A 22,030-nucleotide genomic window follows, 5' to 3' on the forward strand; every position below is an offset into this window, starting at 1 on the left:
GGGCTATCTCCCCTCAAAAACAGGAAATCATGTAGGGAGATAAAAAATCACACCTGTATGAAGTGAGGGGCGCTAATATTTAAACTCATGTTGAGTAGTTTACAGTATACTACCACGGTAGGAGCCCCCCCCCCCACCCCCACCCCATTTGCTATCATATTATTTATATTGCCTTTTATTCTCATGCCTTCACTTATACCTGGACATAACTGACATTAAGGTTGTCTGTAGTGTCACTTATACCTGGACATAACTGACATTAAGGTTGTCTATGGTGTCACTTATACCTGGACATAACGGACATTAAGGTTGTCTATGGTGTCACTTATACCTGGACATAACTGACATTAAGGTTGTCTATGGTGTCTGTTCTGTTCCCGCAACGTGTTGTATACATCCAGTATGTTAACGAAGTTAAACAGACAGCCAAACTCGTTTTTCACAAGCCAGGAAGTGAGCGGCCTTGCTCCTTTAATTAACAATCTTCGACAGGTGAAATGTACGTGTAAAACTGTAGCAAACAGAAAAACAGAAAAGACACAAATGTCTTAGCTATCATAGAAAAATCACATTATGAATTTAAGCTGGCAAATAAGTGCTAATATGAAATGTAAACACAATTACATGCAATCATATACTGGTCAAACATAAACATGTAAAGTTGCCATTATCATCATCATTTTTAACCAATGTGAATTATTGTCCAATGTCCATATGAATTTCCAAATAAACAAATCAAAACTGTTCACAGAAAGAGAATCATGTTTAAACTTACAGCCATTGCTTTCGAGGGTATGAAAAAAGGTAGAGATACAACAAACACGGTCACCATGTGCTTCTCTGCTTGTTCTCTAATGGAGTCTACATTCAGTACACTGTGTTCTGAAGCTTCTTCTACCCACAATGCATTGCTAACTTCCTGCTACCATTGTAAGCCTATCAAAATAAAAGCATTCATCAGTTGACTACAAACAAGCAATGTAAACTTAACATTTAAAAGCATGAACTCAAACTGAGGGCAGAACAGTGTCACTGATACCTGGACATAACTGACATTAAGGTTGTCTATGGTGTCACTTATACCTGGACATAACTAGCATTAAGGTTGTCTATGGTGTCACTTATACCTGGACATAACTGCCATTAAGGTTGTCTATGGTGTCACTGATACCTGGACATAACTGACATTAAGGTTGTCTATGGTGTCACTTATACCTGGACATAACTGACATTAAGGTTGTCTATGGTGTCACTGATACCTGGACATAACTAGCATTAAGGTTGTCTGTGGTGTCACTGATACCTGGACATAACTAGCATTAAGGTTGTCTATGGTGTCACTTATACCTGGACATAACTGACATTAAGGTTGTCTATGGTGTCACTTATACCTGGACATAACTAGCATTAAGGTTGTCTATGGTGTCACTGATACCTGGACATAACTAGCATTAAGGTTGTCTATGGTGTCACTGATACCTGGACATAACTAGCATTAAGGTTGTCTATGGTGTCACTTATACCTGGACATAACTGACATTAAGGTTGTCTATGGTGTCACTTATACCTGGACATAACTGACATTAAGGTTGTCTATGGTGTCACTGATACCTGGACATAACTGACATTAAGGTTGTCTGTAGTGTTACTTATACCTGGACATAACTGACATTAAGGTTGTCTGTAGTGTCACTTATACCTGGACATAACTAGCATTAAGGTTGTCTATGGTGTCACTTATACCTGGACATAACTGACATTAAGGTTGTCTATGGTGTCACTTATACCTGGACATAACTGACATTAAGGTTGTCTATGGTGTCACTTATACCTGGACATAACTGACATTAAGGTTGTCTATGGTGTCACTTATACCTGGACATAACTGACATTAAGGTTGTCTATGGTGTCACTTATACCTGGACATAACTGACATTAAGGTTGTCTGTAGTGTCACTTATACCTGGACATAACTGACATTAAGGTTGTATATGGTGTCACTGATACCTGGACATAACTAGCATTAAGGTTGTCTATGGTGTCACTTATACCTGGACATAACTGACATTAAGGTTGTCTATGGTGTCACTTATACCTGGACATAACTGACATTAAGGTTGTCTATGGTGTCACTTATACCTGGACATAACTGACATTAAGGTTGTCTGTGGTGTCACTTATACCTGGACATAACTAGCATTAAGGTTGTCTATGGTGTCACTGATACCTGGACATAACTAGCATTAAGGTTGTCTATGGTGTCACTTATACCTGGACATAACTGACATTAAGGTTGTCTATGGTGTCACTTATACCTGGACATAACTAGAATTAAGGTTGTCTATGGTGTCACTGATACCTGGACATAACTAGCATTAAGGTTGTCTATGGTGTAACTGATATCTGGACATAACTAGCATTAAGGTTGTCTATGGTGTCACTTATACCTGGACATAACTAGCATTAAGGTTGTCTATGGTGTCACTTATACCTGGACATAACTAGCATTAAGGTTGTCTATGGTGTCACTTATACCTGGACATAACTGACATTAAGGTTGTCTGTGGTGTCACTGATACCTGGACATAACTAGCATTAAGGTTGTCTATGGTGTCACTGATACCTGGACATAACTAGAATTAAGGTTGTCTATGGTGTCACTGATACCTGGACATAACTGACATTAAGGTTGTCTGTGGTGTCACTTATACCTGGACATAACTAGCATTAAGGTTGTCTATGGTGTCACTGATACCTGGACATAACTAGCATTAAGGTTGTCTATGGTGTCACTTATACCTGGACATAACTAGCATTAAGGTTGTCTGTGGTGTCACTTATACCTGGACATAACTGACATTAAGGTTGTCTATGGTGTCACTTATACCTGGACATAACTAGCATTAAGGTTGTCTATGGTGTCACTTATACCTGGACATAACTAGCATTAAGGTTGTCTATGGTGTCACTTATACCTGGACATAACTAGCATTAAGGTTGTCTATGGTGTCACTGATACCTGGACATAACTAGCATTAAGGTTGTCTATGGTGTCACTGATACCTGGACATAACTAGCATTAAGGTTGTCTATGGTGTCACTGATACCTGGACATAACTGACATTAAGGTTGTCTGTAGTGTCACTTATACCTGGACATAACTGACATTAAGGTTGTCTATGGTGTCACTTATACCTGGACATAACTAGCATTAAGGTTGTCTATGGTGTCACTTATACCTGGACATAACTGACATTAAGGTTGTCTATGGTGTCACTTATACCTGGACATAACTAGCCTTAATGTTGTCTATGGTGTCACTGATACCTGGACATAACTAGCATTAAGGTTGTCTATGGTGTCACTTATACCTGGACATAACTGACATTAAGGTTGTCTATGGTGTCACTTATACCTGGACATAACTGAAGTTAAGGTTGTCTGTGGTGTCACTTATACCTGGAAAAAACTAGCATTAAGGTTGTCTATGGTGTCACTTATACCTGGACATAACTGACATTAAGGTTGTCTATGGTATCACTTATACCTGGACATAACTGACATTAAGGTTGTCTGTGGTGTCACTTATACCTCGGCATAACTAGCATTAAGGTTGTCTATGGTGTCACTTATACCTGGACATAACTGACATTAAGGTTGTCTATGGTGTCACTTATACCTGGACATAACTAGAATTAAGGTTGTCTATGGTGTCACTGATACCTGGACATAACTGACATTAAGGTTGTCTGTAGTGTCACTTATACCTGGACATAACTGACATTAAGGTTGTCTATGGTGTCACTTATACCTGGACATAACGGACATTAAGGTTGTCTATGGTGTCACTTATACCTGGACATAACTGACATTAAGGTTGTCTATGGTGTCACTGATACCTGGACATAACTGACATTAAGGTTGTCTATGGTGTCACTTATACCTGGACAAAACTAGCATTAAGGTTGTCTGTAGTGTCACTTATACCTGGACATAACTGACATTAAGGTTGTCTGTAGTGTCACTGATACCTGGACATAACTGACATTAAGGTTGTCTATGGTGTCACTTATACCTGGACATAACTAGCATTAAGGTTGTCTATGGTGTCACTTATACCTGGACATAACTGACATTAAGTTTGTCTATGGTGTCACTTATACCTGGACATAACTGACATTAAGGTTGTCTGTGGACTGTGGTGTCACTTATACCTGGACATAACTGACATTAAGGTTGTCTGTGGTGTCACTTATACCTGGACATAACTAGCATTAAGGTTGTCTATGGTGTCACTGATACCTGGACATAACTAGCATTAAGGTTGTCTATGGTGTCACTTATACCTGGACATAACTGACATTAAGGTTGTCTATGGTGTCACTTATACCTGGACATAACTAGAATTAAGGTTGTCTATGGTGTCACTGATACCTGGACATAACTAGCATTAAGGTTGTCTATGGTGTAACTGATATCTGGACATAACTAGCATTAAGGTTGTCTATGGTGTCACTTATACCTGGACATAACTAGCATTAAGGTGGTCTATGGTGTCACTTATACCTGGACATAACTGACAGTAAGGTTGTCTATGGTGTCACTGATACCTGGACATAACTAGCATTAAGGTTGTCTATGGTGTCACTTATACCTGGACATAACTAGCATTAAGGTTGTCTATGGTGTCACTTATACCTGGACATAACTAGCATTAAGGTTGTCTATGGTGTCACTTATACCTGGACATAACTGACATTAAGGTTGTCTGTGGTGTCACTGATACCTGGACATAACTAGCATTAAGGTTGTCTATGGTGTCACTGATACCTGGACATAACTAGAATTAAGGTTGTCTATGGTGTCACTGATACCTGGACATAACTGACATTAAGGTTGTCTGTGGTGTCACTTATACCTGGACATAACTAGCATTAAGGTTGTCTATGGTGTCACTGATACCTGGACATAACTAGCATTAAGGTTGTCTATGGTGTCACTTATACCTGGACATAACTAGCATTAAGGTTGTCTGTGGTGTCACTTATACCTGGACATAACTGACATTAAGGTTGTCTATGGTGTCACTTATACCTGGACATAACTAGCATTAAGGTTGTCTATGGTGTCACTTATACCTGGACATAACTAGCATTAAGGTTGTCTATGGTGTCACTTATACCTGGACATAACTAGCATTAAGGTTGTCTATGGTGTCACTGATACCTGGACATAACTAGCATTAAGGTTGTCTATGGTGTCACTGATACCTGGACATAACTAGCATTAAGGTTGTCTATGGTGTCACTGATACCTGGACATAACTGACATTAAGGTTGTCTGTAGTGTCACTTATACCTGGACATAACTGACATTAAGGTTGTCTATGGTGTCACTTATACCTGGACATAACTAGCATTAAGGTTGTCTATGGTGTCACTTATACCTGGACATAACTGACATTAAGGTTGTCTATGGTGTCACTTATACCTGGACATAACTAGCCTTAATGTTGTCTATGGTGTCACTGATACCTGGACATAACTAGCATTAAGGTTGTCTATGGTGTCACTTATACCTGGACATAACTGACATTAAGGTTGTCTATGGTGTCACTTATACCTGGACATAACTGAAGTTAAGGTTGTCTGTGGTGTCACTTATACCTGGAAAAAACTAGCATTAAGGTTGTCTATGGTGTCACTTATACCTGGACATAACTGACATTAAGGTTGTCTATGGTATCACTTATACCTGGACATAACTGACATTAAGGTTGTCTGTAGTGTCACTTATACCTGGACATAACTGACATTAAGGTTGTCTGTGGTGTCACTTATACCTCGGCATAACTAGCATTAAGGTTGTCTATGGTGTCACTTATACCTGGACATAACTGACATTAAGGTTGTCTATGGTGTCACTTATACCTGGACATAACTAGAATTAAGGTTGTCTATGGTGTCACTGATACCTGGACATAACTGACATTAAGGTTGTCTGTAGTGTCACTTATACCTGGACATAACTGACATTAAGGTTGTCTATGGTGTCACTTATACCTGGACATAACGGACATTAAGGTTGTCTATGGTGTCACTTATACCTGGACATAACTGACATTAAGGTTGTCTATGGTGTCACTGATACCTGGACATAACTGACATTAAGGTTGTCTATGGTGTCACTTATACCTGGACAAAACTAGCATTAAGGTTGTCTGTAGTGTCACTTATACCTGGACATAACTGACATTAAGGTTGTCTGTAGTGTCACTTATACCTGGACATAACTAGCATTAAGGTTGTCTATGGTGTCACTTATACCTGGACATAACTGACATTAAGTTTGTCTATGGTGTCACTTATACCTGGACATAACTGACATTAAGGTTGTCTGTGGACTGTGGTGTCACTTATACCTGGACATAACTAGCATTAAGGTTGTCTATGGTGTCACTTATACCTGGACATAACTACCATTAAGGTTGTCTATGGTGTCACTTATACCTGGACATAACTGACATTAAGGTTGTCTATGGTGTCACTTATACCTGGACATAACTAGCATTAAGGTTGTCTATGGTGTCACTTATACCTGGACATAACTAGCATTAAGGTTGTCTGTGGTGTCACTTATACCTGGACATAACTGACATTAAGGTTGTCTATGGTGTCACTGATACCTGGACATAACTAGCATTAAGGTTGTCTGTGGTGTCACTTATACCTGGACATAACTACCATTAAGGTTGTCTATGGTGTCACTTATACCTGGACATAACTGACATTAAGGTTGTCTATGGTGTCACTGATACCTGGACATAACTAGCATTAAGGTTGTCTATGGTGTCACTGATACCTGGACATAACTAGCATTAAGGTTGTCTATGGTGTCACTTATACCTGGACATAACTGACATTAAGGTTGTCTATGGTGTCACTTATACCTGGACATAACTAGCATTAAGGTTGTCTATGGTGTCACTGATACCTGGACATAACTAGCATTAAGGTTGTCTATGGTGTCACTGATACCTGGACATAACTAGCATTAAGGTTGTCTATGGTGTCACTTATACCTGGACATAACTGACATTAAAGTTGTCTATGGTGTCACTTATACCTGGACATAACTGACATTAAGGTTGTCTGTAGTGTCACTTATACCTGGACATAACTGACATTAAGGTTGTATATGGTGTCACTTATACCTGGACATAACTGACATTAAGGTTGTCTGTGGTGTCACTGATACCTGGACATAACTAGCATTAAGGTTGTCTATGGTGTCACTTATACCTGGACATAACTGACATTAAGGTTGTCTATGGTGTCACTTATACCTGGACATAACTAACATTAAGGTTGTCTATGGTGTCACTTATACCTGGACATAACTGACATTAAGGTTGTCTATGGTGTCACTTATACCTGGACATAACTGACATTAAGGTTGTCTGTAGTGTCACTTATACCTGGACATAACTGACATTAAGGTTGTATATGGTGTCACTTATACCTGGACATAACTGACATTAAGGTTGTCTATGGTGTCACTTATACCTGGACATAACTAGAATTAAGGTTGTCTATGGTGTCACTGATACCTGGACATAACTGACATTAAGGTTGTCTATGGTGTCACTGATACCTGGACATAACTAGCATTAAGGTTGTCTATGGTGTCACTTATACCTGGACATAACTGACATTAAGGTTGTCTATGGTGTCACTTATACCTGGACATAACTGACATTAAGGTTGTCTATGGTGTCACTTATACCTGGACATAACTGACATTAAGGTTGTCTGTGGTGTCACTTATACCTGGACATAACTAGCATTAAGGTTGTCTATGGTGTCACTGATACCTGGACATAACTAGCATTAAGGTTGTCTATGGTGTCACTGATACCTGGACATAACTGACATTAAGGTTGTCTATGGTGTCACTTATACCTGGACATAACTAGAATTAAGGTTGTCTGTGGTGTCACTTATACCTGGACATAACTAGCATTAAGGTTGTCTATGGTGTCACTGATACCTGGACATAACTAGCATTAAGGTTGTCTATGGTGTCACTTATACCTGGACATAACTGACATTAAGGTTGTCTATGGTGTCACTTATACCTGGACATAACTAGAATTAAGGTTGTCTATGGTGTCACTGATACCTGGACATAACTAGCATTAAGGTTGTCTATGGTGTCACTTATACCTGGACATAACTGACATTAAGGTTGTCTGTGGTGTCACTTATACCTGGACATAACTAGCATTAAGGTTGTCTATGGTGTCACTGATACCTGGACATAACTAGCATTAAGGTTGTCTATGGTGTCACTGATACCTGGACATAACTGACATTAAGGTTGTCTATGGTGTCACTTATACCTGGACATAACTAGAATTAAGGTTGTCTGTGGTGTCACTTATACCTGGACATAACTAGCATTAAGGTTGTCTATGGTGTCACTGATACCTGGACATAACTAGCATTAAGGTTGTCTATGGTGTCACTTATACCTGAACATAACTGACATTAAGGTTGTCTATGGTGTCACTTATACCTGGACATAACTAGCATTAAGGTTGTCTATGGTGTCACTTATACCTGGACATAACTGACATTAAGGTTGTCTATGGTGTCACTTATACCTGGACATAACTAGCATTAAGGTTGTCTATGGTGTCACTGATACCTGGACATAACTAGCATTAAGGTTGTCTATGGTGTCACTTATACCTGGACATAACTGACATTAAGGTTGTCTATGGTGTCACTTATACCTGGACATAACTGAAGTTAAGGTTGTCTGTGGTGTCACTTATACCTGGAAAAAACTAGCATTAAGGTTGTCTATGGTGTCACTTATACCTGGACATAACTGACATTAAGGTTGTCTATGGTATCACTTATACCTGGACATAACTGACATTAAGGTTGTCTGTAGTGTCACTTATACCTGGACATAACTGACATTAAGGTTGTCTGTGGTGTCACTTATACCTGGGCATAACTAGCATTAAGGTTGTCTATGGTGTCACTTATACCTGGACATAACTGACATTAAGGTTGTCTATGGTGTCACTTATACCTGGACATAACTAGAATTAAGGTTGTCTATGGTGTCACTGATACCTGGACATAACTGACATTAAGGTTGTCTATGGTGTCACTGATACCTGGACATAACTAGCATTAAGGTTGTCTATGGTGTCACTTATACCTGGACATAACTGACATTAAGGTTGTCTATGGTGTCACTTATACCTGGACATAACTGACATTAAGGTTGTCTATGGTGTCACTTATACCTGGACATAACTGACATTAAGGTTGTCTGTGGTGTCACTTATACCTGGACATAACTAGCATTAAGGTTGTCTATGGTGTCACTGATACCTGGACATAACTAGCATTAAGGTTGTCTATGGTGTCACTTATACCTGGACATAACTGACATTAAGGTTGTCTATGGTGTCACTTATACCTGGACATAACTAGAATTAAGGTTGTCTATGGTGTCACTGATACCTGGACATAACTAGCATTAAGGTTGTCTATGGTGTCACTTATACCTGGACATAACTGACATTAAGGTTGTCTATGGTGTCACTTATACCTGGACATAACTAGAATTAAGGTTGTCTGTGGTGTCACTTATACCTGGACATAACTAGCATTAAGGTTGTCTATGGTGTCACTGATACCTGGACATAACTAGCATTAAGGTTGTCTATGGTGTCACTTATACCTGGACATAACTGACATTAAGGTTGTCTATGGTGTCACTTATACCTGGACATAACTAGAATTAAGGTTGTCTATGGTGTCACTGATACCTGGACATAACTAGCATTAAGGTTGTCTATGGTGTCACTTATACCTGGACATAACTGACATTAAGGTTGTCTGTGGTGTCACTTATACCTGGACATAACTAGCATTAAGGTTGTCTATGGTGTCACTGATACCTGGACATAACTAGCATTAAGGTTGTCTATGGTGTCACTGATACCTGGACATAACTGACATTAAGGTTGTCTATGGTGTCACTTATACCTGGACATAACTAGAATTAAGGTTGTCTGTGGTGTCACTTATACCTGGACATAACTAGCATTAAGGTTGTCTATGGTGTCACTGATACCTGGACATAACTAGCATTAAGGTTGTCTATGGTGTCACTTATACCTGAACATAACTGACATTAAGGTTGTCTATGGTGTCACTTATACCTGGACATAACTAGCATTAAGGTTGTCTATGGTGTCACTTATACCTGGACATAACTGACATTAAGGTTGTCTATGGTGTCACTTATACCTGGACATAACTAGCATTAAGGTTGTCTATGGTGTCACTGATACCTGGACATAACTAGCATTAAGGTTGTCTATGGTGTCACTTATACCTGGACATAACTGACATTAAGGTTGTCTATGGTGTCACTTATACCTGGACATAACTGAAGTTAAGGTTGTCTGTGGTGTCACTTATACCTGGAAAAAACTAGCATTAAGGTTGTCTATGGTGTCACTTATACCTGGACATAACTGACATTAAGGTTGTCTATGGTATCACTTATACCTGGACATAACTGACATTAAGGTTGTCTGTAGTGTCACTTATACCTGGACATAACTGACATTAAGGTTGTCTGTGGTGTCACTTATACCTGGGCATAACTAGCATTAAGGTTGTCTATGGTGTCACTTATACCTGGACATAACTGACATTAAGGTTGTCTATGGTGTCACTTATACCTGGACATAACTAGAATTAAGGTTGTCTATGGTGTCACTGATACCTGGACATAACTGACATTAAGGTTGTCTATGGTGTCACTGATACCTGGACATAACTAGCATTAAGGTTGTCTATGGTGTCACTTATACCTGGACATAACTAGCATTAAGGTTGTCTATGGTGTCACTGATACCTGGACATAACTAGCATTAAGGTTGTCTATGGTGTCACTTATACCTGGACATAACTAGCATTAAGGTTGTCTATGGTGTCACTTATACCTGGACATAACTAGCATTAAGGTTGTCTATGGTGTCACTGATACCTGGACATAACTAGCATTAAGGTTGTCTATGGTGTCACTGATACCTGGACATAACTAGCATTAAGGTTGTCTATGGTGTCACTTAAACCTGGACATAACTGACATTAAGGTTGTCTATGGCGTCACTTATGCCTGGACATAACTAGCATTAAGGTTGTCTATGGTGTCACTGATACCTGGACATAACTAGCATTAAGGTTGTCTATGGTGTCACTGATACCTGGACATAACTAGCATTAAGGTTGTATATGGTGTCACTGATACCTGGACATAACTAGCATTAAGGTTGTCTATGGTGTCACTTATACCTGGACATAACTAGCATTAAGGTTGTCTATGGTGTCACTTATACCTGGACATAACTAGCATTAAGGTTGTCTATGGTGTCACTTATACCTGGACATAACTGACATTAAGGTTGTCTATGGTGTCACTGATACCTGGACATAACGTTATTAAGGTTTTCTATGGTGTCACTGATACCTGGACATAACTAGCATTAAGGTTGTCTATGGTGTCACTTATACCTGGACATAACTGACATTAAGGTTGTCTATGGTGTCACTGATACCTGGACATAACTAGCATTAAGGTTGTCTATGGTGTCACTGATACCTGGACATAACTAGCATTAAGGTTGTCTATGGTGTCACTTATACCTGGACATAACTGACATTAAGGTTGTCTATGGTGTCACTTATACCTGGACATAACTAGCATTAAGGTTGTCTATGGTGTCACTGATACCTGGACATAACTAGCATTAAGGTTGTCTATGGTGTCACTGATACCTGGACATAACTAGCATTAAGGTTGTCTATGGTGTCACTTATACCTGGACATAACTGACATTAAGGTTGTCTATGGTGTCACTTATACCTGGACATAACTGACATTAAGGTTGTCTATGGTGTCACTTATACCTGGACATAACTGACATTAAGGTTGTCTATGGTGTCACTTATACCTGGACATAACTGACATTAAGGTTGTCTATGGTGTCACTTATACCTGGACATAACTGACATTAAGGTTGTCTATGGTGTCACTGATACCTGGACATAACTGACATTAAGGTTGTCTGTAGTGTTACTTATACCTGGACATAACTGACATTAAGGTTGACTGTAGTGTCACTTATACCTGGACATAACTAGCATTAAGGTTGTCTATGGTGTCACTTATACCTGGACATAACTGACATTAAGGTTGTCTATGGTGTCACTTATACCTGGACATAACTGACATTAAGGTTGTCTGTAGTGTCACTTATACCTGGACATAACTGACATTAAGGTTGTATATGGTGTCACTTATACCTGGACATAACTGACATTAAGGTTGTCTGTGGTATCACTTATACCTGGACATAACTAGCATTAAGGTTGTCTATGGTGTCACTTATACCTGGACATAACTGACATTAAGGTTGTCTATGGTGTCACTTATACCTGGACATAACTGACATTAAGGTTGTCTATGGTGTCACTTATACCTGGACATAACTGACATTAAGGTTGTCTGTGGTGTTACTTATACCTGGACATACTTAGCATTAAGGTTGTCTATGGTGTCACTGATACCTGGACATAACTAGCATTAAGGTTGTCTATGGTGTCACTTATACCTGGACATAACTAGCATTAAGGTGGTCTATGGTGTCACTTATACCTGGACATAAGTGACAGTAAGGTTGTCTATGGTGTCACTGATACCTGGACATAACTACCATTAAGGTTGTCTATGGTGTCACTTATACCTGGACATAACTAGCATTAAGGTTGTCTATGGTGTCACTTATACCTGGACATAACTAGCATTAAGGTTGTCTATGGTGTCACTGATACCTGGACATAACTAGCATTAAGGTTGTCTATGGTGTCACTGATACCTGGACATAACTAGCATTAAGGTTGTCTATGGTGTCACTGATACCTGGACATAACTAGCATTAAGGTGGTCTATGGTGTCACTTATACCTGGACATAACTGACAGTAAGGTTGTCTATGGTGTCACTGATACCTGGACATAACTGACATTAAGGTTGTCTATGGTGTCACTTATACCTGGACATAACTGACATTAAGGTTGTCTGTGGTGTCACTGATACCTGGACATAACTACCATTAAGGTTGTCTATGGTGTCACTTATACCTGGACATAACTAGCATTAAGGTTGTCTATGGTGTCACTTATACCTGGACATAACTAGCATTAAGGTTGTCTATGGTGTCACTGATACCTGGACATAACTAGCATTAAGGTTGTCTATGGTGTCACTGATACCTGGACATAACTAGCATTAAGGTTGTCTATGGTGTCACTGATACCTGGACATAACTGACATTAAGGTTGTCTGTGGTGTCACTTATACCTGGACATAACTAGCATTAAGGTTGTCTATGGTGTCACTGATACCTGGACATAACTAGCATTAAGGTTGTCTATGGTGTCACTTATACCTGGACATAACTGACATTAAGGTTGTCTATGGTGTCACTGATACCTGGACATAACTAGCATTAAGGTTGTATATGGTGTCACTGATACCTGGACATAACTAGCATTAAGGTTGTCTATGGTGTCACTGATACCTGGACATAACTAGCATTAAGGTTGTCTATGGTGTCACTTAAACCTGGACATAACTGACATTAAGGTTGTCTATGGCGTCACTTATGCCTGGACATAACTAGCATTAAGGTTGTCTATGGTGTCACTGATACCTGGACATAACTGACATTAAGGTTGTCTATGGTGTCACTTATACCTGGACATAACTAGCATTAAGGTTGTCTATGGTGTCACTGATACCTGGACATAACTGACATTAAGGTTGTCTATGGTGTCACTGATACCTGGACATAACTAGCATTAAGGTTGTATATGGTGTCACTGATACCTGGACATAACTAGCATTAAGGTTGTCTATGGTGTCACTGATACCTGGACATAACTAGCATTAAGGTTGTCTATGGTGTCACTTAAACCTGGACATAACTGACATTAAGGTTGTCTATGGTGTCACTGATACCTGGACATAACGTTATTAAGGTTTTCTATGGTGTCACTGATACCTGGACATAACTAGCATTAAGGTTGTCTATGGTGTCACTTATACCTGGACATAACTGACATTAAGGTTGTCTATGGTGTCACTGATACCTGGACATAACTAGCATTAAGGTTGTCTATGGTGTCACTGATACCTGGACATAACTAGCATTAAGGCTGTCTATGGTGTCACTTATACCTGGACATAACTGACATTAAGGTTGTCTATGGTGTCACTTATACCTGGACATAACTAGCATTAAGGTTGTCTATGGTGTCACTGATACCTGGACATAACTAGCATTAAGGTTGTCTATGGTGTCACTGATACCTGGACATAACTAGCATTAAGGTTGTCTATGGTGTCACTTATACCTGGACATAACTAGCATTAAGGTTGTCTATGGTGTCACTGATACCTGGACATAACTAGCATTAAGGTTGTCTATGGTGTCACTGATACCTGGACATAACTAGCATTAAGGTTGTCTATGGTGTCACTTATACCTGGACATAACTAGCATTAAGGTTGTCTATGGTGTCACTTATACCTGGACATAACTAGCATTAAGGTTGTCTATGGTGTCACTGATACCTGGACATAACTAGCATTAAGGTTGTCTATGGTGTCACTTATACCTGGACATAACTAGCATTAAGGTTGTCTATGGTGTCACTGATACCTGGACATAACTGACATTAAGGTTGTCTGTGGTGTCACTTATACCTGGACATAACTAGCATTAAGGTTGTCTATGGTGTCACTGATACCTGGACATAACTGACATTAAGGTTGTCTGTAGTGTCACTTATACCTGGACATAACTAGCATTAAGGTTGTCTATGGTGTCACTGATACCTGGACATAACTGACATTAAGGTTGTCTGTAGTGTCACTTATACCTGGACATAACTGACATTAAGGTTGTCTGTAGTGTCACTTATACCTGGACATAACTGACATTAAGGTTGTCTATGGTGTCACTTATACCTGGACATAACTGACATTAAGGTTGTCTGTAGTGTCACTGATACCTGGACATAACTGACATTAAGGTTGTCTATGGTGTCACTTATACCTGGACATAACTGACATTAAGGTTGTCTATGGTGTCACTTATACCTGGACATAACTGACATTAAGGTTGTCTATGGTGTCACTGATACCTGGACATAACTGACAATCTAGAGACATGTAGGAATACAAAAATCACACCTGTGTGAAGTGATGGGCGCTAACATATTAAAGTTCTAACTCATGTTGATTAGGTGATGTAATGGTGATATAAAACAAATGGTGACAACACAAACATTAAATTCTCTTTATTGGGCTGCACGATTTTTCCTAAAAATAAACCTCGATTTATATCTTTGGAACCTCGATAAATACATTGTCTCAAAATATGTTTTTTTTTAATGCAAACAAATGTGAATTTTCCTATTGGAATAAAGTCCAAACCTTAAAAGGATCCCTGGCTAATAAGACTGGCCTACCGGCATGTGCACTTAAGCCCCTCCAACTGATCCAAAATGCCGCAGCCTGCTTCTTCTCCCTTCTGGCTCCAAAACTTTGGAATGCACTTCCCATCACAGTCAGAACTGCAGCCTCACTCCCAATCTTCCACCGTAGTCTGAAAACCCACCTCTTCAGACTCCAACATGGCCCGTAGCACTTGCCCTAGCCTATCCCCTTAGATAGCACATTATGTAGACTTAAATAGTATTTTAAACAGACTTATAGCTTGTTACGTAGACAGCTCTAGAATTGCACTTTATGTAGTCATAGCACTTATAGTACACATGTATAATATATTATATAGTATAGTATGTATAGTTTACATAGATACTCCACTGTTACGTTCTTAGTTTACGCATGATTCATGATAACTACTTTAGTTTTTATGTGATGTATTGCCATGCTTTTGTTATTGCTTAATGTAAGTCGCTCTGGATTAAGAGCGTCTGCTAAATGCCTAAATTGTAAATTGTAATATGCCTTAAAACATTATACTTGTCCTCTATGAATAAAAAATAAATAAATAAAAACACCATCAATATTTTATTTCTTTCATAAATAGAGAATCTTTCACTCAATAGGGACTGCTCCCATCGCAGGGTGGTCCATGTGTGGTCCAGCCCTATGGAATAGATATTCTAATAAAAACAACTTAATACTTCCTAAGGATGATTTGAGCATCAAAGCAATATTTAGATATTTTTTTATTAGCACGTGCAATTCCATACATTCCCTGCAGGAGGGGCTGGACCACACATGGACATGCCATCCTCAACCTGCCACAGAAGAGATTCCTATTGAGTGAAAGATTCTCTCTTTATGAAAGAAATACAAATATTTAAGGTGTTATTGAGGCGCTATATACAGGTTTAATGTTTGTTTTTTGTTCAATGTTTGTTTTAAAAACGCCATTGACAATGAAGGGAACATTTACGTCATATTGTCCCTCATTACGTCATATTGTCTCTTTATTGTGAGCGACCGCCGCCCTTGTACTGTGAAGGCAAACGTTTCTGAACGTCTCATCCTCCATTTTTACGCGTGCTGAAAATAGCCAATCTACTAGCTCACAACGTGTTGCGGAGGAGACACGTCGTGAGCTTGCAGATCAGCTATTTTTAGCATTTGCAACACGTCGTACAGCGAAGCATAAATCAGGCTTCCCTTTTGTTTATAGTCGAGGCGTCGTAACGTACACACAGTCAGACAGTCAGACACACATGGCTCCATAACGTAGCCTACACACAGTCAGACACAAATGGCTCCATAACGTAGGCTACACACAGTCAGCCACACATGGCTCCTTGTCGTAACGTACACACAGTCAGACAGTCAGACACACATGGCTCCTCGGTGTAAATTAAACAGTGTACACTACCTGACTTTACGGAGCCGTTTCGACCGAAATTCAACCGATAATTCCCAGTAGGTTATTTATTATGCCGATCTTACCGAGCCGATCGGACCTACTGCATGTAGTCTGGAGCCTACTGGCTGCGATTGGCGTTGATGACACGTTAACCGATCTTATCGGTCTACTGGACATGCTGGGAGCCTACTGAGAATGACAAGCCTCCTCATAACCTCACCTAAACATAACCGCAAGCATGTCGCAGCGCGGTCCTAATATTATGTTCGCCAACCTTAATCCTGTCGTTTTGGTCTACTGTCTACTGAAAATGACAAGCCTCCTCATAACCTCACCTCATCTCAAAGCTGTATATAGGAGGGCATAGTGCCCCTCAAAGCTGTGGCTAGTGCCCCTCAAAGCTGTATATAGGAGGGGCAAAGCTGTATATAGGAGGGGCTCAAAAATGTCAATCAAATGTAAGCCCCTCACATCTGTATGTAACAGTGTTATATAATTACACAAAATATGATACAAATAAGTGCTTCTACCTGACTTAATTCTCCATGGTTCATGTGTATAAGAAAGGTCACAGCTCCTTTAAGTCTCCTCCTTTCCCCCCGTATAAATGCCTTGCCACACCTCCACCTCTTCCTTCTGTATTTCCGCATGGAACGAGGTGGGTGTCTTTGTTGTTCTCTGTATAACAAAATAAGCATTGTACTTGTTGCACAATGATTTACACAGTGTTTGTTGTTATTCTTGTCAGGTATGTTACGTTTTATTATTTGTTGTGTTACTGTCGCGCTAGCTTCTGTATTTCCGCATGGAACGAGAGAGGAGTCCTTGCACTACTAAGAACTAACGTGGAGACGTGTCTGTTGTTATTCTTTGTCAGCTTAGGGTCGACGACAGAGTACAGCATCTTGCAATGGGTCTGGTCCACAAGATTCGATACACCACCAAGATACCCATGTCCCTGTCTAGATACTTCCTTAATGTTAACGAAGTCCACACCCACAACACCAGAGGGAGTGCAACCTACCATGTACAACCCAGATTCGGCACAAACAAGGGACTAAATTCTTTTCTCTCCTATGCCACCAAAATGTGGAACGCCCTACCAACAGTCATTAAGACATGTGAATCCCTTGACTCCTTCAAAACCGCTCTCAAAGGGCACCTACGGATGGCTGCAATTCGAAACTGGCCCCCGTAAAATCTGAATCCCCCCCCACCGCCCCCCCTTTTTCCCTCACTGTATATGTTTATTTTCCCTTTTTACCTCCATTATGATGAATTCCTGTTCTGTTCTTTGTCTATATAGAAGTGTCTATTTGTACGTCTCTAAATGTTTTCATGAATTGAACATGGTGGACCCTGTTGGAAACAAGTGTAATGCTTAATTGGGTCGTCCACTCACAGTTAACAGCCTTTGTATTGAGTTTGTGCTCGAAATGTACTGTAATTCTGCAAACTGTTAATAAATATTTCAATCAATCAATCAAAAATAAACGGAGGTTGTCTCTAGAGTTCTGGGTCCGTCTAGTCCCTTCAACACAACGCAGAGAGAGACAGACTACACCGGTTACACTTGGTTCCGTGACGACCCGTTGCATCGCCGACCAGCGCTCGCCCGGTCCCCCGGGAAAAGCTGCCGAAACCCTGCTCCTCTCGTTCGTCCATCGCGCGGCCCCCCGCACTGTCTGCAGCCCGTCTGCTCCGCCTCCGTGGAGCTCTGCACTTAGCTTTGTGCATGATCCATCGTGACGGTCAGTCTGTGCCTGGGGTTCAGTGAGTTCATTGGAGCTCGTTTTTTTTGTTTGACTTACTTCCATGGACTTTGTTGGTTTTTATTTGGGACACGAACTCTTGGTTTTGACACCAGTTATTATAATTGAAAAAGGATGGAAAATAAATGAAAATAACATAGACCAAAAAAAGACAGAAGAAAGAAAAAAAAGTGCAGTTTTGATGCAAATTCCCCATGCTTACTTCAAGTCTGTTTATCTGAGGTTTTATGAGGTCTACAAATGCCTACATGGTTTTCCTGATCTGTGGGTTATAATTTTCATACTGTGGGATTGTGCTTAATTTTTTTTCTCTCCCCACAATACTTTGATTAATTGATTTTTTTATTTTATTATTAATTTAATGTCGAGGGGAGACATTATTGATGATTTTACAATGGCTGGTTGTGACAATGCTGGGCGTGGTATCACTGCTGGGGTGGGGAGGGCACAATGGCTTTCCATACTTCATGGGAGGGGTGGGTCTGTGGGCTCTGTTGGGTGTTATGATGACCTGTCGATGATTAACTCACCTGTCCCTGTTGCCAGTTCCACACCATTAGCCCAGTCTGGCCCTGTTAGCAGTTCCACACCAGTTTCCCTGTCTAACCCTGTTGCTGGCCCCATGGCAATAGCACAGTCTAGCCCTGTTAGCAGCTTCACACCAGTTCCCCTGTCTAACCCTGTTGCTAGCCCCTTGTCAATAGCACAGTCTAACCCTGTTAGCAGCTTCACACCAGTTTCCCTGTCTAACCCTGTTGCTAGCCCCTTGTCAATAGCACAGTCTAGCCCTGTTAGCAGCTTCACACCAGTTTCCCTGTCTAACCCTGTTGCTAGCCCCTTGTCAATAGCACAGTCTAGCCCTGTTAGCAGCTTCACACCAGTTTCCCTGTCTAACCCTGTTGCTAGCCCCTTGTCAATAGCCCAATCTACCCCTGCTACCAGCTCCGTGTCCATGGCCCAGTCCGGTCCTGTTGGCGGATCCACACCAGCTGCAGAGTTCGACCCTCCCCCTGTCCAAATCCCTCCCCCCACCCAAGTCATTACCACAGAGGCATTTGGTATCATGATTGCTGATCTTGCGAAGCAGATTGGGGAGAACATCACAGCCAGTTTTAGCACCATGCACCAGCGTGGTAGCACCCAGCCGGCGGTCCCACCCCAGCTCACCAGTCATGTTGATCCATCCCAGTTGAGGGTTGTTGTTCAGTCAGAATCTAAGGCCCCACCATACTTCAGGGGTGACCAAGCGGACACGTTTTCCATCCATGAATGGGAGGATATGATGAGATGTTTTCTGAGGAGAATGGATTGCAAAACGCATGAGGGGATGTTTGAGCTTATTATGTCGAGACTGACTAGTAAGGCTAGGGATGTGGCCGTCCTGGGTTGAGCGCTGCAGATATGCCCACTGCTGTGTTTGACATTCTGAAGAGCAACTTCAGTGAGTTGACATACTCCAGTATGCCTATGAGAGATATCCATGGCACTCTCACCAGCTCTCTGAACAGTACTCCGCAGGCGGGGTAAACATGTGGAGGACCCGGGGGCTGAAGTAGTGTTGATGTTCATTAGTCACTGTCCAGATCCCAGTCTTGCCATGTTGTTTCAACTGAAGACGCCTGAACAGTGGACTGCAGCTGAGGTCCAGGAACGCATAGATGCTCACATGAGGGGTCTGAGGAGAACAGCAGTCCAGTCCCCACATGTATTGACCTTGTCAGCTCACAGTCAGAGTCCCATGGCATTTCCCTCCCATTATTCTCACGCTGTGGAGCTGCAGCCAGCGCAAGGGGCACACCATCTTGCTCTTGAACCTGTCTCTTCTGTTCCTGCCTCAGTTTATTATGGTCATCCTCAGCCCACCACTACAGTGATGAGCTCCCAGCCTCCTGCTTCGTCCGCCCAGCCCCCTACTCCTGCTGTCACCCCGGTGACTCCTACGGTCAGCCCCCCAGCGACTGATCCTGGTGTTCAGCAGGTGGTTGCTATGCTTGACAAGGTCCTGTCCCTGTGCACTGCTTCTCTTGCCCCAGGTCAAGGGCCTCCCCATCAGTCTGGCAGCTCTCATCAGCAGGTCCGCCCCCGCCAGTCTGGCCGACCCCAGCAGAGTTTTCAGCCTTCGTCATGCAGAGTTTGTGGCTCTGGAGAACACTCAACTCATGCACACTGCAGGCTCTACAGGCTGTGCCACAACTTCTACTGCCCTGGACACATGAGACATGACGCAAGCCACTCAACCCGCAGCTATGCGAACACCACCCGCCTCTGGTGCTGATTTAAACTAGCCCGCCCATGTTGTGAGAGGGGTAGCATGGGCAGTGACACGATAACCCTCGTTGAAGATTTGCAGTCCGTCTATGTTAACTGCTGCAGCAAGCTTCCCGATGACAAGACAGTAATCCTTGTGGCGCCACAGAGAGTGGGAGTAGCCAGTGATCTGTTTTATTCTCCTGTGTTGGTCAGTGGCCAGTCTACAATGAAGGGGATGCTTGATTCAGGCAGCATATCTTGCACACTCAGTGAAGACGCAGAGGCTAAGCTGAGGTCTGCTGGTGTTCTTCTGCATCCTAAACCTGTGCCTGGGAAGGTGGTCCTCATTGGCTGTGGTGGCCTTGTTACACAGCCCAGATGTATCTATGATTTAGAAATGGACATTTATGGATTCAAGTTTGTAGTCCCTACATTCCTCGTGCCTGGGCAGAGAGATGAACTCATCATTGGCAGCAATGTGATCAGGCCCATTGTGAAGAGGATGAAGTCTACTGAGAAGTATTGGGATCTCATATCTTCCACTAACTCTGACCCACAGTGTGAGGAGTTCATCCAGCTGCTGAGTTGCATTAACCGCTGGTCTGAACCAGATCTACCGGATAGAGTTGGCACTGTGAGATTGAGGCAAGCAGTCACTCTACTGCCCCGGCAGGAGTACTTGGTGTGGGGCAAGTTGCCGAGTGATGCCCCTGTGTCGCCTGGGAGTACTGTCATTGTCGAGCCCACCTCTGCCCGATCAGCTCCTAAGAACATCATGGTGGGGCGAGTTGTGACACCCATGTGGGGTGACCGCTGGGTTCCTATGAAGGTCCTCAATCCCACTGAGAGGTCTGTAACGTTGCGCCGAAATGCCAAGTTGGCCGAGGTCTTCCCTTGTGTTGCCATGGAGGACCTGCCCCTTACTCAAGGTGTATGCAAGTCACAGACTGTTTCCCACCCTGCCTCTGTGTCCTACTCAAGAC

The sequence above is a fragment of the Electrona antarctica genome (assembly GCF_951216825.1).
Source record: "Electrona antarctica genome assembly, chromosome: 9".
In the NCBI taxonomy this organism is placed as follows: domain Eukaryota; kingdom Metazoa; phylum Chordata; class Actinopteri; order Myctophiformes; family Myctophidae; genus Electrona; species Electrona antarctica.